This window comes from Odocoileus virginianus, chromosome 13 (assembly GCF_023699985.2).
Source record: "Odocoileus virginianus isolate 20LAN1187 ecotype Illinois chromosome 13, Ovbor_1.2, whole genome shotgun sequence".
Taxonomy (NCBI): Eukaryota; Metazoa; Chordata; class Mammalia; order Artiodactyla; family Cervidae; genus Odocoileus; species Odocoileus virginianus.
This window is the reverse complement of record NC_069686.1, coordinates 43,315,119-43,326,409: the sequence shown is the minus strand read 5'-3', so window position 1 is coordinate 43,326,409 and position 11,291 is coordinate 43,315,119. Positions and strand designations below refer to the sequence as shown.

The 11,291-nt window shown below is 40.0% G+C and overlaps 1 protein-coding gene across 16 annotated transcripts in view; it reads right to left on the bottom strand.

Moving 5' to 3' along the window:
- GTDC1 (glycosyltransferase like domain containing 1) overlaps positions 1–11,291 on the bottom strand; it is a 571,706-nt gene that overhangs the window by 179,011 nt on the left and 381,404 nt on the right. The window lies entirely within an intron of this gene.

Below are 11,291 nucleotides of genomic sequence, written 5' to 3'. Positions count from 1 at the left end.
TTTTGCATTCATTATTTAATTAACTCATCTATTTCCTTGTGTCTTCCTCTGGTGTAGATTTCTCATAAATTTTAAGGACAGTTTATGAAAATTAAAGAATATTTTTCCTCAGTAATGTTTTCATAGCTATAACTTTTGAGAACAACTTCTGGAGAGATGTTTTGGGAGCTGTATTCTAGGACATATTATTTTCACGGTCTTCTCCCTGGTAGGATGGATAAATGATTTTGCCTTGAGAATTGCATGGGATGTTTTGGTTTCCATATAAAAGATCGATATTCCACTTACAGAAGCTGCAGGAATAGAGTTCAAGCAGTTTTAAAGTTTAGGCCTGATGGAATGGTATGTCTGGGGGTGATCAGGGGAAAAAGTGATTCTCAGTGGCTATGCTGAGCAATGGGAGTGAGCTCTTACCAGTTACTTGTGTCTAGTAAGTCTAGTGAGTCTCCTGGGGTTTCCCAGGTGGTGCTAGTGGTAAAGAACCCACCTGCCAATGCAGGAGATCTAAGCGATGCAGGTTTGATCCCTGGGTTGGGAATATCCCCTGGCGAAGGGAATGACCACCCACTCCAGTATTCTTGCCTGGAGAATCCCATGGACAGAGGAGCCTGGGGAGCTACAGTCCATATGATCGCACAGCGTTGGACACGACTGAAGCGATTTAGCTCACACACACAGTGAGTCTCCTGAGCATTTGTGAGGGAAATGCAGCTGCACAGTTCACAAACCTTTCCAGAGAAAGGAAAAGAAAGCCTCTCAAGTACTTTGAATAGGAACTTCACCTTTGTCTGGGGTATCGGTGGGAGGTGGGCAGGGGAGCCTGCCCCTCTAACTGGGAGTGTTGCTGACTCTGAAACCCAGGGAGATGTTTCTGTCTAAGAAGTTGCACTCTTCACCTGCAAAGTGTCTTCTGGTCAGTTATACCACCCTTTAGGGCAGCCAAGTGGCAACTGACTGTAGTGCACAGTGAAATGTGCTCAGAAAATAACAGAATGATGAAGGGTGCTGGGAGCAACTTGGGAGGGAAGGAAAAAGGGAGACACAGGAGCAGAAGCATCAATGGAGTTGGGATTTTGCAAACAGAGAAAGGATATGCATGTGTCTACATGCTGAGGGGCAGAGGAATTTCAACAATAAATAATACAAGGCATGGAATTGGATAAGTGCACAGATGTACTCAGGAGATCGGAATTCATGAGGGATTAGGTTGGGGTCAAAGTTTGAAGAACATCATTTATTAACAGGAAATTTAAGTTCATCCCACAGCAAACCTATGAGACATGTTCTTATTCTTGTTACACTATTGTGATTCTCTTCTTGGATGGGCTGGGTTTAGAAAGAAGACCAATAACAGTGGATGAATCAAATACCAAAGTGTCCAGAGGCCAGAAGACCAATCTGAAGGTTTTGGAGGAATTAAGGTCCCAGAATATAAGGGCTTCATGCATGTGTGCTCAGTGGCCAAGTTTTGTCAACTCTTTGTGACCCTGTGGACTGGAGACCGCCAGGCTCCTCTGTCCATGGGACTTCCCAGGCAAGAATACTAGAGTGGGTTGCCATTTTCTTCTCCAGAATATAAGGGCAAAAACTGGGAAAGAGGCTGTAGGAACAGGATGAGACATGAGAATTACTTCCATGGGATATTCTTTGACGTGAAATTACTGAGTCACACCAAGGGTATAGTAACTTATACGGCTCAGGAAACATAATTTGCATTGGCTTCACCATACATACAGATATTTCCCCATTAGTTGGCCAGTCTTTGTTAGGATATGCCTTTACTTTTATTGTTTTGGTCAATGTAACTGCTCTCTCATAAATTCTTTGTATTTATACTTATTTCATTACTAGAAGAATTAAAGCTTTTATTCCCCAAATTTGATTTAGCACTTATTTCTTCAGCTTATCACTATCTCTGTTGTTTATTAGTTGTGTGAGTAAAAGGCTTAGCTTTATGCTTGGCACACAATAAGAGTTCAGTAAGTTATTGTACTTTTACTCTGTTAATGTAGCATATATTTAAAACATATAATTACTTACACAAATAATTTGTTTTGTTAGTTTTATTCCACAAACTTACTTATTTTACTCAATTTCCTATTTTCACTTAAAAATATTATAAAGTTGGGATACGCATATTAAATTTTGTTACGTAAGTGTGGTGGATGTTAAATTTATGTGCAAGCTGGGTTTATTTCTGAATTCTCTATTTTTGTCCCTTTCTCTACCTTCATGTTTTTGAATCTGTAAAGTACTCTTTTAAAAGTTACCACTTCATATGTGTTCTGAATCTGGTAGGATGTGTTTTCCTTCATTATTCCTTTGTAAGTGATTTCTTTGATATTCTTTCCGCTTATTTCTTTATTTTGTAGGAATTTTAGAACTAGTCTGTGAGGATATATAAAGTGATATTTGGGCATCTTAATTGGAATCTTGTTAAATTTATAAGTTATCTTAAGAGATATTGTCATTTCTATCTATTCTTTCCTGTCAAGGGCATATAGGCATACAAGAGTGCTAAGCTGGTTCAGTTGTATCCAACGGTTTGCAATCCCATGGATTCTAACTTTTTTACCAGGCTCCTCTGTCCATGGGATTCTCCAGGCAAGAATATGGGAGTGGGCTGCCATGCCCTCTTCCAGGGGGTCTTCCCGACCCAGGGATTAAACCTCTGTCTCTTATGTCTCCTGCACCTGCTGGCCAGTTCTTTGCCACCAGCACCACCTGTAAAGCCCCAGGAGCCTGTATGTCTATATTTATTTTAATCTTCCCTACTTTCCCACTACATTTTGTTGTCTTCTTCAGCAAAGGACTAGGAGACAGTTTCATATCAGATTCTTGGTAACTGACTTCCCCAATCATATTCTTGGGGGATTAATGATAAGCCTATTTCTAAGAATCGTATGAAGGTGGCTCTGTCTGCAGAAAATCTACCTCAGCTCCATGTTATTTCAACATAAATAATTTCTCTCAGTTATAAACAAAGGGTGTTACTCCTTATTTTACTAGCTAGTCACTAGATTGTTGTAAGGATTATGAAATAATGTATTCAAAATTTACCTGAAAATGTTATAATACAAACAAGGACATGGTATCATAAAATGAAATTTTTAAAATGTTTTTGTTTCCCAGACATTAAGATTTTAGAGCAATGACATCTTCTCTTCTTGGTATTCACCATTAGGTGCCAGACCACAATAGGAACTCAGTTAATGCTTCTATGTTCAGGGGAATGAATAGTGACAAAATTTGTTTAAAAAAAAAAAGAAAATGGAATAGGTTTGGGGAAACACACAGTCTAGAGAGAATGAGTTTATTTAATCTTACTGGCACATTTATTTCATCTCATATATAATCATATTACAATTCAACAGTGATCAATATATTAATAGTTTTCCTTCTGCTGGGTCCCCCCTGTAGCAAAATTTGATACCTTTATATTAATGTGATGTAAGTTATTTGTGTTTCTATTATTTCCCCCTTAGTGTAGCTGCTCTGCTGAAAATGAGATCGTAGCTGGAGCTGAATGAAAAGGGAGATGGGGGGAGGGGGGGATGTTACATAATTACCTGACATTTGACTCCAGAGCAAAGGATCAGGAATATGCCAAGATCACTGTAATAACCATTGTCATGCCAGATACTAACCAGAAGCTTTCCACAAACTGTTCTTAACCTCAAATTAAAGGTGAACTAGAAGGACTTTTGTCTGACAAAACTGTAGTTCAGGTTGTCACTTTTCTTATAGTTTTTTCACCTCCCCACTGCCCATGGCCAAAGCTAAAACTCCTTCTTCCACAAAGTTGGGAAAGAGGAATCCTGATGTAAGGCTTTGGCTGTTCATAGAACAAAGTATTTGGTTTAGAATTATCATTTGTGAGAAATTATTAAATACACAGACACATTCCACTGATTTGATATCTTAAGTATTTGCTGCTGCTTCTTTTCATCGTCTTCACACACACACACACACACACACACACACACACACACACACCCCATCTCAAGGGCCAATAATGTGACCTTGTCATGAGAACGGGCCAAGGCTAAAATATTTACACTGTGAAGCTTCTAGGCTTTTTGGTTCATTTGTAACATGGAGTCTGATGGATGCTTTATGTGGCAGAATGACCTTTCAATTTTTGGATTAAAAATAATTAAAATAATGGCAAGAATGAACTTTTAAGGTTCAGCATCATTAATGTCCTCTTCAGATACAAAATGCATTAAAGACTCACTCCATATATAAACTCTGAAGAGAAATTCATGAGTCTTATAATAAAAACTGGACAGTATTAAAAGTTTAGAAAGTACTTTCCCCCAAATTATGCTACTATGCCTGAAATCCTCACTATAACTCATAGGACGTGAGATAGGGTGGGTGGTTTTATTATCATAACTATTATTATAATTTCTCTTTCCCACCCATCTCCTCTTTTATACTGTACAGATAGATTAACTGAGTTTAATCTGAAAAACTACAGGACCCAGTCTGAAACCTGACCTTCTGACTTGAATTCATAGAATCACCGTTTCTCAATTGTGGTACTACTGACTGACACTATAAGCTTTTCAAAATGCCATCACCACAAGTGATAATTAACTCCATTCCCACAGAGCCCAACTCGACTTTGTATGGACTCTGCTTAATGGGACACAGTTGCTAGATGTGGCTGCAGATACTAGCTGGGCTGTCTCCAGCACGAAGACTATGAGCAGTACTCTTGTATTTATTAAGTTATCCATTCAACAAGGAAGACTCACCCAGATATCAGACCAAGACAGATATCTTGGATAGGCTTGATTTTTCTCTATGATGCACCATAGATCATGATGCATATTAAAGAGCTATGGTGTCAACAGTGCTTTGCATCAATTATTTCTGCTTTCCCCCATTCTGGGCTCAATGCAGGATTGAATTTCCTGGCCCCCTTAGTGTTGGGCAGTACCCTTCAACAAGTTCTGGCCAAAGATTTAAGTCACTTTTGGGCTTCTCCGGTGGCTCAGTGGAAAAGAAGCTGCCTGTCAATGCAGAAGTCTTGGATTTGATTCCTGGGTTGGGAAGATCCCCTGGAGAAGAAATGGCAACCTACTCCAGTATTCTTGCCTGAGAAATTTCATGGACAGAGAAGCCTGGTGGGCTACAGTCCATGGGGTCGCAAAGAGTTAGACACAACTTGGTGGCTGAGCACGCACGCAATGTTGCTTTTAGGCCAGAGCAGTAACTTGCTTCTGGAAGAACTTCCCAGCTTTCTCTTCCACCTGGCACAGTAACAGGTAATGCTTGTGATGGTGAAGGCTTGGTCTCTCTCTGAAAGTCTAGGTCCTTGAGTGACCATACGAGTAGAAGACTACTGCTCACCTGAGATAAATACATAGAATGAATAAAAACACAAGTGCTAAGTGTTGTAACCATTGAGATTTTTAAGGCTGTTAGTTTAGCATAATTTAACTTATTCTGACTGATGTAAGAGCTGAAATATGAGAACAGATTGAAAAATAGATTTAGGTTAAATCAAGGTCATTTATATGAAAACAGAAAATATAATATAAAACCATTTAAAGCTTCCTTAAGTCTTAGGGTTCTCTATTTTCATTCACTAACTCGCTAATATTTAGAAATCATTTCAACAATGGTTCTTAGATACCTGATATGGTAATGTAAACTACATTATTCTATTACATTAGACTTATTCTTCATTCATTCAAATAGTATTTATTGAACAGTAAATATATGCCAAGTATTATTTGGAATATCTTTCCACTTCATATTGTTTTTGACACCTTTCTTGTGATGAAGACAGATGGCAGAAAGAAGAGGGAGTTCACTTTAATGTCTAAGGAGTGATATATTTAGGAAATGAATCTGAGGCTTTGTGGGGGTTCTTTGTTTGTTTTTAAACTTTCCATTTGCATAGAAATTATTAGAGAAAATGAAAATGATTTCATATGTGTAGCCAGGAATTTTCCACCATTATCACCTTCTGCTTTCTTACCTGTGAAATACAGATAATTCCGTGGTTTTCACTTAAAGGATAATGGCAGAGGGGTGGAATGACAAGGTTTGAATTGTGGATTGAAAACTGGATGGATGTGTGATTTCAGGCAAGTGACTTAACCTCCCTCTTTCTTACTTTTTTCAGCTGTAAAATGATACAACAGAGCCTAATTTATAGGGTTGTTGTACATTTGAATCAGTTCTAATGAAGTGGATGAAACTGGAGCCTGTTATACAGAGTGAAGTAAGTCAGAAAGAAAAACACCAATACAATATGTTAACACATATACATGGAATTTAGAAAGATGCTAATGATGACCCTATATGTGAGCCAGCAAAAGAGACAGAGATAAAGAACAGACTTTTGGACTCTGTGGGAGAAGGTGAAGGTAGGATGATTTGAGAGATTAGCATTGAAACATGTATATTATCATATGTGAAACAGATCGCCAGTTCAGGTTCGGCACATGAGACAGGGTGCCCGGGGCTGGTGCACTGGGATGGCCCTGAGGGATGGGATGGGGAGGGAGATGGGAGGGGATTCAGGATGGGGGACACATGTACACCCGTGGCTAATTCATGTGAAATATGGCAAAAACCACCACAATATTGTAAAGTAATTAGCTTCCAATTAAAATAAATTAATTAATTAAAAGGAAAAAGAGAAGGCAATGCACAAGTGGCTTCAAACAGTACCTGGCAGGTCCTAAGTGCTCTAGGAACCGATGAAAAAAGCACTGGGGTTGGACTACTTCTGTGATGCAAACATCACAAAAGATGTTTTGCTTTATTCACCACTTCAACCTAAACATCTCGTTTGGTGCTTGGCATAGAACATACAAAACAGGGACTTCCCTGATGGTCCAGAGGTTAAGAACCTGCCTTCCAATGCAGGGGATGTGGGTTCAATCCCTGGTCAGGGAACTAATATCCCACATGCCTTGGGACAACTAAGCCCGAACACCACAACTAGAGAAGCTGGCGTGCTGCAACAACCGAACCCGCGTGCTCTGGAGCCTGTGCTCCACAGCTAGAGAAGCTCCCGCGTACCACGACTAGAGAAAGTCTGTGTGCTGCAACAAAGACCCAGCACAGCCAAAATTAAAACAACAACAACAGAAAACATTTACTGAACACATACGGAAGTGACTCTTCTGTTCTACTCCTAACCGTGCAACTACCTACTGCTGCCTGTCTCACACTGTGCTCAGCTCTAAGCACTTGGAATTGTCACTGTCCTAGGTCATGCTCCTCTTTTGTTAGATGAAAGGATGACACTAAAGAGCTATAAACTATGTAGTTATAAATGAACTAGAATCAGTAATCTTACTCTACCACACTTTTCAGAAAAAAGGATGATAAAAACCTTGCAACAACATAAATTGAAAACAATCAACAGTATGAAAACTCTACAGAGTTGCTCTATTGTGGTTTTAATATTTTTAAAAGAAATTTAAAGGAGATTGCTGCATCAAAAAGGGCAGTAAAACTCATTGGCGCTAATGCCATTGCTCAGAGATATGTTACCTTTTCCTACAAGCTCTATGCAGAGGGAAGGAGAAACAAGTTGAATAAAGAGTCATTAATGTACAAACTTTCAAGCAGAGTAAGAATAAATCCTGGAGATCAAATGAAGAGCATAGTGGGGACTTCCCTGGAGGTCCAGTGGTTAAGACTCTGTTTCCATTGTAGGGGGTGCAGGTTTGATCCTTGGTTGGGAACTAAGACCCCACATGCCCCATGGCCAAAAAAAAAAAAAACCAGTCAAACAAACTCTATGCATGGTGATAATTACACAATTCTGTAAATATACCAAAAATCATTGAAATGTACAAGGAAAGCAAGTGGATTATGTGATATGTATATTATAATGCAATAAAAGTACAGCATAGTCATTATAGTCAACAACACTGTATTATATAACTTCAAAACTGCTTGAAGACTAGATTTTACATATTCTTATCACAAAAAAGAAATAATTATGTGATGTGAGAGCTAGAACTACACTGATGACTGTGTTGCAATGTGTAAATGTATCAAATTATCACACTGTATGCCTTAAATGTATACAATGTTAAATGTAAATCATACCTCAAGGAAAAAAGAGTAATTAATGGCCCTGCTAACATGTTTAAACCTGTCTTGGTTTTGCTTGTGAAAGACAAAACTTGACCCACAAACAGTATAATCAAAGTTTGATTCAAACTTTCAAAGACTCAGTTTTTCCATCTATCAAATGGGATAATAATACATACTCCACTGGGATTATCATCAGCATTACATGAAATAACTCAACAAAGGACCAAGCAAGTAGCAAATATTTGCTTCTATTCTGTCAACAGGAGCAATGAACAGGGTAATAATAACTATTTTTGCAATTATTTAGAAGAAAGCCACTTCCTCATAAATGTTAACAGTGTCTAGAGTTCTTCTTCTGGCTGAAACTGCATAGTTTCAATGGAGAGAGGTTGGTGTTAAAGTATGGGTTTTCGATACGATAACAGAGCACCTGGGAGAGGCAGCAGGCAAAGAAATGACTTAGTGACTAAGTCCTGTCTGACTCTTCGTGACCCCCATGGACTATAGCCTGCCAGGCTCCTCTGTACCTGCTAGGTAACCCTTTGTGTGAAGTGCTAGATGGTGAGCTGGGGGAAAAAATGTTTAGAGAAACACTTGGGTCAGAAAATAAGAAAATGGAAATGTAGCATAGCACAGTGGTTAAAAACACTACACAGTTATGTTACCTCATTTAACATCTCTGTATCTGTTCCCCTACTAAGAAAAATGGAAATAGTAATGCTGAACAAGACTGCTAAGAGGTTAAAGAGTTAACATTTATAAATGGCTTAGAACAATGCCTGAAATACACCAAGTGCTATATTGGTGTTCACCAAGCCCGAACAGTGATAAAAACAGCTGAAGTTACACGAAATGTCCTGTCGGAAACCTCTGGAGTAAAGACTGGCCATGTGGCCATCTAGGAGCACAATGTGGAAAGCCATCAGACTCGTGCATCAAGCCAACACCGCGCTCCTCCCACGTGCAAGATGAAGAGCTGCAGCCTAAAGAGCTGATTCACGTCTGACATGACAGACGGGCCAGAGGCGAAGGCAGAGGGAGTACCAGTTGAAACTGGGAATAACAGGAGTGTGTGCATAGGTAACAGGACTCTCCCTACGGTCTTCCACAGCATCCCATAGTGATCCACAGCATCCTAGGTATGTGCTGATTATACGAAAGTGTCTCCCCAAGGCGGGGCTCCCTGAGGCGCGGGCTGTATCCCGTTCACTGTGAAATCCCTCTTCCAAGGTGCTCAATAAGTATGTGTTGAGGTCAGGCCAAAGTGAGTAAAAGACTGAGCCTGTAATTACTGAGCACTCAGTTCTCAGGCCCCTAATTGCTCCCCATCCCACTTTCAATCCCCCGATGCTGCTCTAAATTGCTAAACGGGTGGGAAGGGAGAGCTGTGATTCCAAAATCATGGCCCTTTGAGGAAAAACCTAGTCTTCTTTGTAGTGGTGGCTTAAAATTACCCAACAGTGAAGCTGGCTGAGAAGCCCTCTGCTTAGCAGTCTTCTCCAGCCACTTTCCTCAGTTCATCCACAAACACCTCAACACTGGCACAAATGAGACTGAAATCACCAGCTTGGCAAATAAGCTGATTTTTTTTCTTCCTTCTTTCTCGATAGCCATCCATCTACCAAATTTTTTCCCGTGTTTTCCTTGAGAATCTCTTTATCCTACAGCCCTCTCACTAATCTTTCTACCACCAACCACCACAATGATCCTGAAGCTGAAGCTCCAATACTTTGGCCACCTGTTGCGGAGAGCTGACTCATTAGAAGAGACTGATGCTGGGAAAGATTGAGGGCAGGAGAAGGGGACGACAGAGGATGAGATGGTTGGATGGTATCACTGACTCAATGGACATGATTTTGAGCAAACTCCAGGAAATAGCGGAAGACAGGGAAGTCTGGCGTGCTGCAGTCCATAGGGTCACAAACAGTCGGACATGACTTAGCGACTGAACAAAAACAAATCACCTCACAGAATCCATGCTTGGATGACTCTGCAGTCTTACTGTGATTTTGCCTACATATCACTGCAACAGAAATCTTCCTAAAATACAGGTTTCATCATATCTCTTTCCAGTTCAAGACCAAGGCTCCCTATTTTTTACCTTTACCTAACCTACTTTGCAGATCCTCCATACTCTGGCTCTACCTGTCTATGTATTACTTACTTACTAAATTTTGTATGCAGAATCTTCTATCCTACTTAGGGATCTCATAGCACTAATCCCTGAAATTGTCCTCTCATTTCAGTATGATATCTGTAATATTTGCTTCTCCATGCTTTTCCCATGTTGTTTCCCCTTTTGGGATATCCTAATTCTCTGGCTATTCAAGTGCTAGCCCTTCAATTAACATTCTACTCTAAGCCACATGAGTCAGTACTCATGTATAATTATATTATTCTGTGTTTCCCTTCCTATTTCCTCTTCTTATGCAAAACTGTTCCTTCTTTAAGAAAACTATAAATTGCTTGAGGGTAGGAAGTTCACAGTAGTTTTACCCAACATTCACTAGGTTCCAGCCTTGTGTCAGGCACTGCACTAGGCTTTGAGAAACAGTGATGAATGAGACAGTCACAACCCGTGTCTACCCAGCACCTATGTTCTACTTTGTGTGTGTGTGTGGCAGTAAGATAAGAAATTTCACATAATTATATGATTAGAAACTAAGGAAAGTATCATAAGGTAAAAGTATAGGGTGCCATGAGACCATGATAAAGTTTCACATTGAAAGAAAATACACCTGAGCTGAGATCAAATGAATAACAGACAAATAGGCAAATGTCCAGAGGTTTAAAGAAGCTTGAACCTTAGAGGAACTAAAAAGAGGCTGGTGTCCACAAGTGCAGGGGGCAGAGGATGAGCCATATCAGATGAGGCGACTGAGGTACAAGCTGGGTGTACTTCCTCACATCATACCTGAATCACAAAGTCCTGGCTAAGTGAGGGTGATGTTTACATGGTCCTTAGAAATGGCAACCCACCCCAGTATTCTTGCCTGCAAAATCCCATGGATAGAGGAGCCTGGTGGGCTATAGTTCATCGGGTTGCAAAGAGTTGGACACGACTGCGTGAGTAACACTTTAAGAGTCATAGAGCATGATGACGGAGGGCATTTCTGAACTTTTCTTGCCTGCATACTCGGGGTTTGGGCTTCCTAGGTGGCTCAGTAGTAAAGAATCTGCCTGCCAATGCAGGAGATGCAGGTTCCATCCCTGAG